We start from the raw sequence: 15,115 nt of genomic DNA, 5'->3' as shown, positions 1-15,115 counted from the left end.
GGAGCAGCTTGGTTGTTAGTTCTCCCCTCCGTGGGTAGGGGGTTGGTTGTCCCGGGGCCCGGTGATGGGGGTAGGGATGAATGGCAGGCCGGTTGCGGGGCCTGGTGACGTGCAGGGTCGCGGGGGCAGCGCTGTGCCGCACGGCACGGTGGTACTCACTCAGCCCAATGATGAAGACACAGTTCTCGGTAAAACACTCGGCTGGATGGACGGGTCCCACAGGCGGCTGCGGTGTTGTTGTCTCCCAGCAGGTTGGTGGTAACTGCCTTTCCCTGCACCTAAGTTGCTTGTATGGTTCCAACCGGTAACCCGCTCCCCGGCTTGGATATGGGCCAGAGGAGCCCCTTTTGCCCACAGGCGCTGGCCCTGAGAAACGGTTGCCTTGGCGGTGGCGGTGTCTCCCTCACTTGGTTGGACTGTTGCCTTCTGTCGGGACTTGACTGTTTGGAAACCCAGGAGGTCTCCTTCACTTACGGCAGACTCCAATTGGCCACTCCTGCAGACGGTCACCACCGTCTGCCAACCTTGCTGATCTGTCCGGGCCACACACCCGGAACAACTTCAGGCTGCTCTTTTACTACTTTCCTCCTTCCACTTTCACTGTCAAAACTAGACTGTCTGTTTTCCCGCCTCCAGGACTGTGAACTCCTCGGTGGGCGGGACCAACCGCCTGGCCCACCCCCTGGTGTGGACATCAGCCCCTGGAGGAAGGCAACAAGGGTTTTGTGTCTGACTTTGGTGTGCCTGCTGGGAGTGTGGGGTGTTGTGGTGTTGTTCTCTGTGGCCCCTGGCTTGTCCAGGGCACCACATAGGGATCGCGAGGACGGAGCAGCAGCTGGTATCAGGAGACCGGGGGAGGACCGGGGAGTGACAGGGGGTGACTTAGCTGGACCTGGGGAGGACGTTTCTGTCCATCTGATATGTCACGTGACAGAAATCAGAGGAGGATGAATGCAGCGTGCAGCCACCATCTTAGATGATCAGTATGAGGAGGGTGAATGGAGGGCACTTTGGCCACACGGGGGACCGGGGGAGGGGATTTATCTCCATCTGACATGTCTGATCAAGAAGTGTTGGCTCCCTAATACCCTGCACCTACCTCCACCTGCAGAGCCGCACACTAGATATATAATACCCTGCACCTACCTCCACCTGCAGAGCCGCACACTAGATATATAATACCCTGCACCTACCTCCACCTGCAGAGCCGCACACTAGATATATAATAACCTGCACCTACCTCCACCTGCAGAGCCGCACACTAGATATATAATACCCTGCACCTACCTCCACCTGCAGAGCCGCACACTAGATATATAATACCCTGCACCTACCTCCACCTGCAGAGCCGCACACTAGATATATAATACCCTGCACCTACCTCCACCTGCAGAGCCGCACACTAGATATATAATACCCTGCACCTACCTCCACCTGCAGAGCCGCACACTAGATATATAATACCCTGCACCTACCTCCACCTGCAGAGCCGCACACTAGATATATAATACCCTGCACCTACCTCCACCTGCAGAGCCGCACACTAGATATATAATACCCTGCACCTACCTCCACCTGCAGAGCCGCACACTAGATATATAATACCCTGCACCTACCTCCACCTGCAGAGCCGCACACTAGATATATAATACCCTGCACCTACCTCCACCTGCAGAGCCGCACACTAGATATATAATACCCTGCACCTACCTCCACCTGCAGAGCCGCACACTAGATATACAATACCCTGCACCTACCTCCACCTGCAGAGCCGCACACTAGATATACAATACCCTGCACCTACCTCCACCTGCAGAGCCGCACACTAGATATATAATACCCTGCACCTACCTCCACCTGCAGAGCCGCACACTAGATATATAATACCCTGCACCTACCTCCACCTGCAGAGCCGCACACTAGATATATAATACCCTGCACCTACCTCCACCTGCAGAGCCGCACACTAGATATATAATAACCTGCACCTACCTCCACCTGCAGAGCCGCACACTAGATATATAATACCCTGCACCTACCTCCACCTGCAGAGCCGCACACCAGATATATAATACCCTGCACCTACCTCCACCTGCAGAGCCGCACACTAGATATATAATACCCTGCACCTACCTCCACCTGCAGAGCCGCACACTAGATATATAATACCCTGCACCTACCTCCACCTGCAGAGCCGCACACTAGATATACAATACCCTGCACCTACCTCCACCTGCAGAGCCGCACACTAGATATACAATACCCTGCACCTACCTCCACCTGCAGAGCCGCACACTAGATATATAATACCCTGCACCTACCTCCACCTGCAGAGCCGCACACTAGATATATAATACCCTGCACCTACCTCCACCTGCAGAGCCGCACACTAGATATATGGCTGCTCTGTGCTTCCAGGACCTGTGATGATGTCACATGGAGGGGAGGAGTCAGGGGTCACATGGTCAGCTCCTCAGTGTATGCAGGACTCTGCTGTGCTGGGTGTCATGGTGCTGGATGAGGGGAAGTTTATGTGTGGGGTCAGGAGGGGTTTACAGTGTGGATGTAGCAGAGCCGTGTGTGTACGAGGTGTACGGAGCGGAGCCGTGTGTGTACGAGGTGTACGGAGCGGAGCCGTGTGTGTACGAGGTGTACGGAGCGGAGCCGTGTGTGTACGAGGTGTACGGAGCGGAGTCGTGTGTGTACGAGGTGTACGGAGCGGAGCCGTGTGTGTACGAGGTGTACGGAGCGGAGTCGTGTGTGTACGAGGTGTACGGAGCGGAGTCGTGTGTGTACGAGGTGTACGGAGCGAAGCCGCGTGTGTACGAGGTGTACGGAGCGGAGCCGCGTGTGTACGAGGTGTACGGAGCGGAGCCGCGTGTGTACGAGGTGTACGGAGCGGAGCCGTGTGTACGATGTGTACGGAGCAGAGCCGCGTGTGTACGAGGTGTACGGAGCGGAGCCGCGTGTGTACGAGGTGTACGGAGCGGAGCCGCGTGTGTACGAGGTTTACGGAGCGGAGCCGCGTGTGTAAGAGGTGTACGGAGCGGAGCCGCGTGTGTACGAGGTGTACGGAGCGGAGCCGCGTGTGTACGAGGTGTACGGAGCGGAGCCGCGTGTGTACGAGGTGTACGGAGAGGAGCCGCGTGTGTACGAGGTGTACGGAGCGGAGCCGCGTGTGTACGAGGTGTACGGAGCGGAGCCGCGTGTGTACGAGGTGTACGGAGCGGAGCCGCGTGTGTACGAGGTGTACGGAGCGGAGCCGCGTGTGTACGAGGTGTACGGAGCGGAGCCGCGTGTGTACGAGGTGTACGGAGCGGAGCCGCGTGTGTACGAGGTGTACGGAGCGGAGCCGCGTGTGTACGAGGTGTACGGAGCGGAGCCGCGTGTGTACGAGGTGTACGGAGCGGAGCCGCGTGTGTACGAGGTGTACGGAGCAGAGCCGCGTGTGTACGAGGTGTACGGAGCAGAGCCGCGTGTGTACGAGGTGTACGGAGCAGAGCCGCGTGTGTACGAGGTGTACGGAGCAGAGCCGCGTGTGTACGAGGTGTACGGAGCAGAGCCGCGTGTGTACGAGGTGTACGGAGCAGAGCCGCGTGTGTACGAGGTGTACGGAGCAGAGCCGCGTGTGTACGAGGTGTACGGAGCAGAGCCGCGTGTGTACGAGGTGTACGGAGAGGAGTCGCGTGTGTACGAGGTGTACGGAGCGTAGCCGTGTGTACGAGGTGTACGGAGAGGAGTCGCGTGTGTACGAGGTGTACGGAGCGTAGCCGTGTGTACGAGGTGTACGGAGCGGAGCCGCGTGTGTACGAGGTGTACGGAGCGGAGCCGCGTGTGTACGAGGTGTACGGAGCGGAGCCGCGTGTGTACGAGGTGTACGGAGCGGAGCCGCGTGTGTACGAGGTGTACGGAGCGGAGCCGTGTGTACGATGTGTACGGAGCGGAGCCGCGTGTGTACGAGGTGTACGGAGCGGAGCCGCGTGTGTACGAGGTTTACGGAGCGGAGCCGCGTGTGTACGAGGTGTACGGAGCGGAGCCGCGTGTGTACGAGGTGTACGGAGCGGAGCCGCGTGTGTACGAGGTGTACGGAGCGGAGCCGCGTGTGTACGAGGTGTACGGAGCGGAGCCGCGTGTGTACGAGGTGTACGGAGCGGAGCCGCGTGTGTACGAGGTGTACGGAGCGGAGCCGCGTGTGTACGATGTGTACGGAGCGGAGCCGCGTGTGTACGAGGTGTACGGAGCGGAGCCGCGTGTGTACGAGGTTTACGGAGCGGAGCCGCGTGTGTACGAGGTTTACGGAGCGGAGCCGCGTGTGTACGAGGTGTACGGAGCGGAGCCGCGTGTGTACGAGGTGTACGGAGCGGAGCCGCGTGTGTACGAGGTGTACGGAGAGGAGCCGCGTGTGTACGAGGTGTACGGAGCGGAGCCGCGTGTGTACGAGGTGTACGGAGAGGAGCCGCGTGTGTACGAGGTGTACGGAGCGGAGCCGCGTGTGTACGAGGTGTACGGAGCGGAGCCGCGTGTGTACGAGGTGTACGGAGAGGAGCCGCGTGTGTACGAGGTGTACGGAGCGGAGCCGCGTGTGTACGAGGTGTACGGAGCGGAGCCGCGTGTGTACGAGGTGTGCGGAGCCGTGTGTGTACGAGGTGTACGGAGCGGAGCCGTGTGTGTACGAGGTGTACGGAGCGGAGCCGCGTGTGTACGAGGTGTACGGAGCGGAGCCGCGTGTGTACGAGGTGTACGGAGCAGAGCCGCGTGTGTACGAGGTGTACGGAGAGGAGTCGTGTGTGTACGAGGTGTACGGAGCGTAGCCGTGTGTACGAGGTGTACGGAGCGGAGCCGTGTGTGTACGAGGTGTACGGAGCGGAGCCGTGTGTACGAGGTGTACGGAGCGGAGCCGTGTAGAGACTCCTCCAAAAGAGTGTGTACGTGCGTCATTGGGATCCACGGTCTTGGATTCTGTCAGGGGTCACACAGTGAGGTAATGGAGGCTGTAGGCAGACAGGAGACTGAAAGCCGTGGACGGACATGTAGCAGATATCCTGGAAGACCTGGGGCGAGCAGCAGAGGCACTACCAGTCACAGGCATACAGCAGAAGTCCTGGAGACCTCAGACAGGCTGCAGAGGTACTGACACCCACAGGCAGACAGGTAACTGAGGTATTGGAAGCCGCAGACGTCCTGGAGACCTCAGACAGGTGCAGACATACTGGAAGCCACAGGCAGATTGGTAGCTGAGGTGCTGGAGGCCACAGATAGTCTGGAGATGTTCTGGAGACTGCAGACAGGTCGCTGTGCACAGACTAATAGTCCTAATACCAGGACACAGGTGAGTATCTTGGTAGCCTTATATAGGCCAGTTAAGCTCAGCACATGGAGCGTGTCCGGTTACTTACAAAGCCCAATGTGGAGCACAGGAAAGTTTAGCAGAGCGGGGGAAGGGGCAGATCCCAGACACGGGACAGGCGTGTAACAAGTGGATGTTGTCAGACAAATATCCAGCAATGATCCATAAAATTGTGACAACTCTGAATTTCCCTTCCCCTTACATCTATTGATTAATTCTCTATTGATCTATTCTCCCCTTTATCAGTGAATAACATTTATTTTTATCCTTTATCAAGTAAAATAATAATTGCAGATAGTGAAAGTCATTCTTCTGTTCCCCAAATCTCTGCTGAACATTACACAATGCACATATCACATTCCTCTAATAATGGGCACAATCTAGTTACACCTTTATCAATCCATTCTGTGACATTCCCAAAGTGCTCACAATTCCTGTTCTTCCAGATGAGTTTATTATGAGTTGTGTTCCTTTTTTGGACATTTATTTTTCTTCAGATGCTTCCACCAATAAAGTTGACTGCAGAATCTTCCGGAAAATAATCGCGGGTAACTCCCTTCTTCATGCGGGGAGTCACCATCCCAGGCATGTCATCAACAACATTCCCACTGGAGAGTGCGTCAGGGCCAATAGATGCTGTAACAATGAAACGGCATATCCCTATGAATGCAGGATCATTGAGAACAGGTTTGCCAATAGAGACTATTCAAGAAAGGTGGCTCTGGAGGCTAAAGATAAAATGTCAGATATTACCAGGGACCAGCTTTTACTGAATAAACCCTCCAGAACAGATGGATGTAATCGTGCAGTTGTATTTTCTACAAAATACAGCATTGATTATTATTCCATTATCAATATTGTTAAAAAACATCTACCTATTCTCAATACGGATGAAATCTCCAAAAATATTTTGCAAGAAGGAGTTAAATTTGTTTCCAAAAAAAATGGCACCATTGGATGTATTGTGTCTCCGAGTGACCATACCAGCCGGCGCATTGCTGTGGAGGCTGGAAGTCACGATAATTGGCTTCTACAGTAGGTTCATACAGGTGCGGCAAAAAGCTGCGCGGTTTATGTAGATTCATGAGTAATGGAAACAAAGTTAGCTCCTGCGCTACTCATAAGGTTTATAATATTGATTCCTTTCTTAATTGTGGGTCGTGTGGTGTAATTTATGCTATTACCTGCACTTCTTGCTGACTTCGGTATGTGGGGAGCACGAATCGTGCGCTTAGGAGAAGAATCTCTGAACACGCGTACGATACTAATAATGTTAGTAGCAGGAGCCGCTCGGGAGCTTCTCAGCATTTCACCAATGTGCACGACGGCAAACTAGATGCCTTAGCGGTAAATACTATTGAGAAGGTGTCTGTTTCCAAGAGAGGTGGGGATTAAATAAAACACCCCACATTAGAGAAGCACAATGGGACTTTTATTCTTAATACTAGAGTTCCATTTGGACTGAACCTTAAGAATTAATTAAACAACATTTATTAAACCCTTTTTTCCCTTCAGGCCACTGCCAGGTGAGATAATATGTAATTTAATTATGTTAAACAACTGATCCACAGTTAAATTGTATTATGTCAGTTCCGCTTCTTGTCTTTGTAAATCGTGTGTGCACTCAGTGGTGCTATGTGATCAAGGACGCTGCAACGTCTGAAACGCGTCTTGTGTATGGTACGCACCAAGCCATACTAATGGCTATTTAATGGAAATTCAATAAAGAGCGAAGTTTTATTCTACCTACTGGACTGGGGGCTGGATCTGTTTTTGTGATTGGATCTAGGAGTGGCTTTCCTTCCGTGCATCGTCCTCGTATATCTCCACTGGGTGAGCTGGAACTCCCCTTGTCTTGGAAAGCATCCTAGTGCAGGTATGGCACTGCCTTTACTTCATATAGCAAATTCCTGCTTGCTGGTTCTCTTTAAGATTCCTTTCTCAGAAGCTTTTATTATGAGGAGAGTATATTTAGTTTTACAATGGAAAGTATTCAGACCCATTTAAATTTTTCACTCTTCGTTTCATTGCAGCCATTTGGTAAATTCAAGAAAGCTGATTATTTTTCTCATTAATCTACACTCTGCACCCCATCCCCCATCTTGACAGAAAAAAAACAGAAATGTAAACATTTTTGCAAATTAAAAAAAAACAAACAAAAAACAAAACTGAAATACCACATGGTCATAAGTATTCAGAACCCTTTGCTCAGTATTGAGTACAAGCGCTCTCCCTTTTAAGGTAGTACAGCCATGAGTCTTCTTGGGATCCTGGATTTGTTGATCCTCTGCCATTCTTCCTTGCTGATCCTCTCCAGTTCCGTCAGGTTGGATGGTGAACGTTGGTGGATGCCATTTTCAGGTCTCTCCAGAGATGCTCAATTGGGTTTAGGTCAGGGCTCTGTCTGGGCCGGTCAAGAATGGTCACAGAAAAAACAAAAAGCCAGCACTAAATGTGCACGTCAGCACTAAAAATTCAAAACTGTACTTATTCTAAAAATTTTGAGATTTTTGGCAAAAAATTGCAATTTCTTGAGCTACCCCGCCACGTCATGGGAAATCTCATCTGGGGCAGTCCTACACTAAAATATTTTTATAAAATGTGCCATACGGCCTCACATATGAATAGTAGAACTGCTCTTAACAGTACTCACCTGGTCTATTTCAATCCTGTACCCATGACTGAGTCATGGCTGTGGGCGGGACAGGTCCAAGCAAATGCTGCATGAAGTAAATAGCCTGTGGACAAAGCCTGATGACTTAATGTGAACAGTCACCAACCGCCAAAATCTAGACAGATGGAATACATCCCAAATTGGGGTGCATAGCAAGGTGGGGGTCAGCCACCGACCAATTCAATGAAGAAAAAACAAAAAGCCAGCACTAAATGTGCACTTCAGCACTAAAAATTCCAAACTGTACTTATTATAAAAATTTTGAGATTTTTGGCAAAAAATTGCAATTTCTTGAGCTACCCTACCACGTCACGGCAAATCTCATTTGGGGCAGTCCTACACTAAACTATTTTTATAAAATGTGCCATACGGCCTCACATGCCATACATACGTGCCAATGTGCCAATCCCACGGTTGTGGTGATTTGTGGACACCACCGCTGCTCTGTATGGGGATCCCGGGAAGGATGGTATGGAGCAGCCAGTTGTTGTGTTGCCCCTCCGTGGGTAGGGGTTGGTGATCCCGGGGCCCAGTGATGAGGTGGGTGATGCAGGGCTTGGTGGGCGCAGGGACGCGGGGGCAGCGCTGTGCCTTGCGGCACTGTGGTACTCACTCTGCCTGAGACGTTGACACAGTTCTCGGTAAAACACACAGCTGGAAAGACGGTTCCCACGGACGGCTGCACTTGCTTTCCCCAGTAGGTGACGGTGACGGTCCCTCTGTCCTGCACCTATATTGATAATGGTTGCGATGGGTTCCCACCGGTAACCCGCTCCCCGGCTTCAAGCTGGGCCGGAGGAGCCCTACTTTGCCCGCAGACACTGGCCCTGAGAGACTGGTGCCCTGGCGGTGGCGGTGTCTCTCCGTTACGGTTGGACTTTTGTCTTCAATCGGGACTTGGTTGTTAGGAGACAGAAGTCCCCTTCACTGACGGATTTGGCAAATTATGGCGACTCCTAGCCTTGCCGGGATCCGAAAGGCCCGTGCCCTGGTGCTGACTGATCTTCGTATACTGCTCCAGACCGCCGGGTCACCACCCGTCCGTGGTCCTTCCAGCAACCTCCGAGCAGTCCCCCTCTAGACTGTCACTGCCGTTGCTGACCTTGCTGATACCGTCCAGGCACACAGCCGGACCACTTCAGGCTTCACTGTCACTTTCTCCACTTCACTTAGCTCCTCCAGAGCCTATCTGCTCACTAGCTCCTCTACTACTTCACCTCCTTCCACTTCCTCTAACTTCTCCTAAATTGACTGCCTGTCTTTTCCCGCCTCCAGGGCTGTGAACTCCTCGGTGGGCGGAGCCAACCGCCTGGCCCACCCCCTGGTGTGGACATCAGCCCCTGGAGGAAGGCAACAAGGATTTTGTTAGCTTAGATGTTCCTAACTGGGGTGTAGGGTGTGTGTGGTGTTGTGACCTGTGACCCCTGGCTTGCCCAGGGCGTCACACCAACAAGTCAGAGTTACAACCTTTGTGCTGCCATATCTGTACACATCAGCACCAGATATTGAGAGACTTATCCAGCCCATAAGAGCCGACCTCCACTGGTCCTGTCAGTCATTCATTTAGGCCCTGTGGGGCTGCACCTGACAGTCCCTGTATAGGGGTTCCTTACAGGTTAGCTCCTCTAGGGGAGTCCGGTGTACGGCCCAGTGGGTCCACTCCCAGACGCCTACTGTCCTTCGGGGACTGTAACAGTCATTCCTGTTTTGGATGACTATTCCATGCCCCTTGTCGGCTGATTAGAGTTAGTATATCTGAATCATTGCATAATGATTTTAGGGCAACATTTTCTTTTTTATTTAGATTATTTTCTGTAGATGGGAGTGTAAAATGTCTGATTTTATTGCACTCTTCAAGCAGCAAGTAGAGGAACGTATTCAAACAATGACCTTGGCATGTAAGGGGATAAAAGCTTCATTTTGGAAACAATGTCAATATGTAGTCCTGTTTCATATAAAAATTATAAAATCCATAAAGACTCAACAAGACCCCTATGAAGCTGACCCCCTCCTTTGGAAACAGGTAATTAAAGAGAATTCTATAGCATATGTGAGGCCAATCTCAGCTTGAATGCACAAGAATACAGAAAAGGACAGATTTATGACCGGTAGAGATAAGAGCAGCAATTCAACAGAAAAATAGCAGAGAAATTCAAATCCCTTGTTTCCCCTTAAAGAAAATATGAATTGAGGTTTTATGAACTGCATCAATATAATAGATAGGAAAGTCATATTTTCGAATTTGTGATAAAGTGGAGAATGCATATCATATATCTGAATCATTGACAGCCTGGGTCCCGCCCAATGGATATTGGTCACATAGGTGAAAATATCTATGCAATGTCTCCTATCTATGAACAGATAAAATTGTGATTGGAAAGATGACGAGATTATCTCCCGTCCTGGGACTTCCAGGGGCGAAGATATCGTAAGTCCAGCCCTGTTATGAGTCACCAGAGAGGAAGTATGTGGGTGTAACTTGTGCTAATAGAACGGTAATGCTAATTATAATCCTTGTTCAATGAAAGGAACATTGCTGTGTAGGATTGTTCTATGTTCCATTGGAGTCCTTCCCTCCAGAAGTCTGAAGCTATATCTGTGACCCAGATTCAATAATTTTCTTTTGTTATTCCCTTTTATTTTATGTAATTGTATATGCTCTATTGTTTTTTTCCCCTTTGTAATATCTGTTGTACATTTTTATGAACACTGCCTACTTTTCAGAACAAATATATAACATTTAATAGCATATAGCTTTGGGATGTGGTTTATAGATTAAGAGGAACAAACCTACCTGTAACGTATGTCCAGTCGAGCTATTGGTGGTGGTAGCTAGTAGTAGTTCTATTCATTATTGTGGAGTTGGCAGTGACTGTTCTGATGTATAGATATATTCCAGAGATAGAAACGATTGTATATATACTATACCTTCACTGTGAGCTTTTCAATAATTGGCCTACTAGTGGAAACAGACATGGCCTCATCCATTAATTTTTGGTCAATTAATTGCGTAAATGTCCTGACAATTGGGGGCAGCAGAGCACTGTTCCTGACATCCTGTATCAAATGTTTTTGTGTCGTGGGATTATCCTTATTTATTGTGAAATTTAAGGGTTAATTTACATATGAGTGTGTGAAGGTCCATGAATAAGGAAAATGTATCCATTGTATTTGTGGGACAAAGTGAGAGTATTTTAGCACAATCGACTCCATTTCCAGTGATGTGGCACTTACTTGGCTGCTTGTTGAAGTGTTTTATAATAATTAGTTTTACCTGCTGAAGATCTATCAGTTCTTGAAATACTGCTGTGTATAACCCCGCCCACATCACTGATTGGCATAGCGTATGAGCATAGACAGGAAGCTGCCAATCAGGGGTGAAGGCGGGGTTATACAGAGCTTATGGAGATGGAGAGTACATGGCAGCAGGTTTACTAGTTCTTTAGTGATAATCCCCTAGTGGTAATACAGTGATTTTATCAAAACTACAGCAAGCAGCCCAGTAAATAACACACATCATTGAAATCAGAGTCCCTTTATATTATTCTGATTTTTAATTAAGTGGTAAACATTTAGTGACAAATTCCCAATAAATTTACCAAACTCAACATAGGTATCATAAATGTTACTTGTTCTTCATCAAGGGATAGACCCTTTTTAGTTCTTGACTCTTCTACACTATAATAAAGGTTTATGGGCAGAGATGAGTGAACCCGAACGGTTAAAGTTCGTACTGAACACAGACTTTATAAAAAAAAAATCAGTGTGTGAGTTCGGAGTTGGGGTGCTTTTTGTATCATAACCACTCGACCTAACATCGGTGTGTTTGGGTATGCCCGGTGCTCAGTAAAGTACAGTGTTTGAATTGCTTTCACGGGGGGTAAAAAACATTGTTATAGGATATATTGTGTACAAGAAAAAAACTCCGCCCTCCCTTCCCCAGAAATGCTCTGTTTATGGCCGGTTGCATGTGGGCGGAGACCCAAACTGCCCAATCAGTGACTTCCATTAGGGTTCAAATCAAGTCCGGATCCCGAACTGAACTTTACCTAAAGTCTACAAAGTAACGAAAATCCAGCGGATCACAGGCAGATGAATTAAAAACTTTCCTTTATTTTCATCGCTTTAAAAATGGATAGACAGCATCCACAAGGCACAGTTCATCCAACGCGTTTCGACATGACGCAGTGTTGTAAGTTCTTATTCATTACCTAAAGTCTAGCTCAAAAAGCCGAACCCAAACTTGAACGGGTCCATCTCTATTTGTGGTTAGCCCCATAAAAAAAAATAACCACTTGGATATCAGACATAAAATTCTTTTGGATTTTTTATAACAACAATTATCATTTCTAAAGGGATCATTTTTATAACATAAATGGCCTAATTTTCGCAGGGGCCACTCTTGATTCATGAAGTGGTGAATGCCTCTTCATGAATCTCAAGCGTTTGATGAGTGGCATGTGCCTCCTTGTATCATGCAAGAAATATTACTCCCAACAGGGACTGGAGTGAGATTTCTAGCATAGGGAACACCACAGCTCGTCATAAATCAAAGGCGCTGTGCTGTCACGCCCCTGTCCTACCCAAACTCTGCCAATTTTGGAGTGAAAATGACAAAAGCCAACAAAATTTGGCACAACTCTGAATTGATCCAAATTTTTGACACTTTTCAAAGCTTGTGTGACAATTTTTTTTGGCATAAAAGCTTTGATGAATTAAGACCAGAGTGTCTTAACAACTTGTTCATATCTAGGATGCATAGTGTGATTCAATTCTTCCCTGTCCTGGCCGGGTATAGAAACTATACTGGCCGTATAATGCAATACAAAGGGCAGGGGAAAATAATGCCCTATCACTAGGGAAAAGGGGAAGTGGTGACCCCTGACAATAACTTGCAGCTCACCGTCACTGCCCTCACTAACCCTATACAGGTTCTGCACCTATCGCCGAGCAGGAATACCTCACCATAGGCAAACCCTGATCTGGGATCAAAGTAAGGATGGTAGATATGAGCTCTTCATCAACGCCACTAATGCTAAGGGAGACAAAAGGAAACAATACAGCGGAAACACAAATGCTACCACCTGAGCCCAGGTAGATAGCAAATGTCAAACACTTATGTTAGGATGAATTTTCATAGAAGTCTCTGGAACAACAAGAGGAGACAACCACTGCAGATCACAGCCAGGTACAACTATAAACCACACACAAAGCACCCAAGGGTGAGCTTTATAAACGAAGTCAGAGGCTGGCAACTCAGAGGAAAAACTGAGTTTCTCAGGGTCACAAAGCCCACAGCTGCAGAAACAGAAAACTGTCAGATAACAACACATGCTGCCAATCTGTGGGAATTGCTAACACTCACTGCCACCGGATTGTCCGCCGGCCATGACACCTCTGCGATATCCCCTCACTATTTTTGTGTGAAATGTCTACAGCTCAACTCCAGAGGTTCTGAGTCAAAATCAACACATCTAAACAATAGAGAAAGACAGGCATGAAGAATATACATTTTACAAGCATTTATTAACAAAACAACAAGTTTTGAAATGCAATTATATACAATGTGATATACTTAATAGTTCCTATCTCCAATCTGGGGCTGCGCTTTTTAGTAAATAAAGCAGTGGGCAAACTGAGATTAGTGAATTATCTATATTGTGATATAGTGGGGCCATTCATATGTGACGGACGGTCCGTATCTCCCAGAATGCGTACAGAAACATATTAGAGCCCTACATAGTGGTCAGTCCACTAACCTCCAGGCCGGGTTATGCAGGTGGCTCATGGCCACAGTTCTCATTTAAAAGCTCTTTGTAAAGGCCTGGGTGGGGCAGAGTTGCTTTGTAAGCTGCAGAGCAAGAAGCTGAGGAGAGTTCAGGCCTGTGTGGAACTATAACACAGGTCTGTGGACCCCCGGGAATAGCAAAACGGGGTATAGTAAGACCGTCTCCTACGCCAAGCAGTGCCTGTGTGACGGGGAATCGTATGGACTGTGAGTAACCCGGCTGTGTTCCGGATGACTTTAACTGTACAGCGAGGACAATAAAGCTGTTTGGATCGGACTGTTTTGAGTCACTGCCTCTTTGTCGTCCTGGGGGACCCCCACCCCGCTACATTATGGAGAATGCGGGCATACAGAATTGAGGCATACCCCACCGCTGCATGTCAATAATCAAGCCTGCTACGCTACAGTATAAACCCGCTGACAACATGGAGGAGCTTTTGCGGCAGTTGGTGCTAACTCAGCAGAAGCAACAGGAGCAATTGGGTCTGTTCCAGCAGCAGCACCAGGAATCCCAGCGGCAGCATCAAGAATCCCAGCGGCAGCATCAGGAGACCCAGCGACAACAACAAGAGGCGAATGCATTGCTACAGCAGCAGATTGCGGCCCTGCGGGAGACACCGGCAGCAACTGCCTCAGACCGACGGGTACCCCGGGACAGGGTTCGCTCTGCCCTGCGGAAACTAAGCCCGGAGGTTTTCCTTACGGTTTTTGAGCGCACAGCGGAGCAGGAAAAACTGCCGGCAGACCAGTGGGTGGAAGTGGTGGCTCCGTTCCTGATAGGGGACGCCCAGAAAGCCTACTTTGACCTCAGCCGGGAGGATGCCCTGGACTACAAGAAACTAAAAGGTGAGATCCTTGCACGTCTGGGGGTCAATACCTATGTGAGGGCTCAGTGAGTGTTTTCATCGGCCTATGTGGAGACCTGTCCAGCCAGGTCTCAGGCATATGACTTACTACAACTGGTTAAAAAGTGGTTACAACCGGAGGTGTTGTCTCCAGCCCAGATGGTGGAAAGGGTGGTGGTCGACCGGTTGGTGCGGACTCTGCCAGTCGCTGTACAACGTTGGGTGGGGCAAGGAGACCCGGGTAACCTGGATCAGGTGGTGAGTCTAGTTGAGCGATATACCGCCACACAGGACTTTATACGAGACTCTGCCCCACTGCGTCAGGCTCGGCGGCCACAAGACCCTGGCCGAGAGACACGTACGGCGCTGGCGAACAACAAAAACCAAGCCCATACCGAGGGGGCAACCCGCACTGAGAGTGGCAAAAGACTAGTCCCCCCAAGAATGGTAACAAAAACTGG

At 49.5% G+C, this 15,115-nt stretch overlaps 1 protein-coding gene across 1 annotated transcript in view; it reads right to left on the bottom strand.

The window, feature by feature from the left end:
• Positions 1-15,115, bottom strand: part of LOC142313098 (uncharacterized) — a 131,331-nt gene that overhangs the window by 63,555 nt on the left and 52,661 nt on the right. The gene's annotated exons all lie outside the window — the stretch shown is intronic.

Source organism: Anomaloglossus baeobatrachus, chromosome 5, assembly GCF_048569485.1.
Source record: "Anomaloglossus baeobatrachus isolate aAnoBae1 chromosome 5, aAnoBae1.hap1, whole genome shotgun sequence".
NCBI classification, from domain to species: Eukaryota; Metazoa; Chordata; class Amphibia; order Anura; family Aromobatidae; genus Anomaloglossus; species Anomaloglossus baeobatrachus.
The sequence above is the reverse complement of the archived record's forward strand: the minus strand, read 5'-3'. Positions and strand labels throughout refer to the sequence as shown.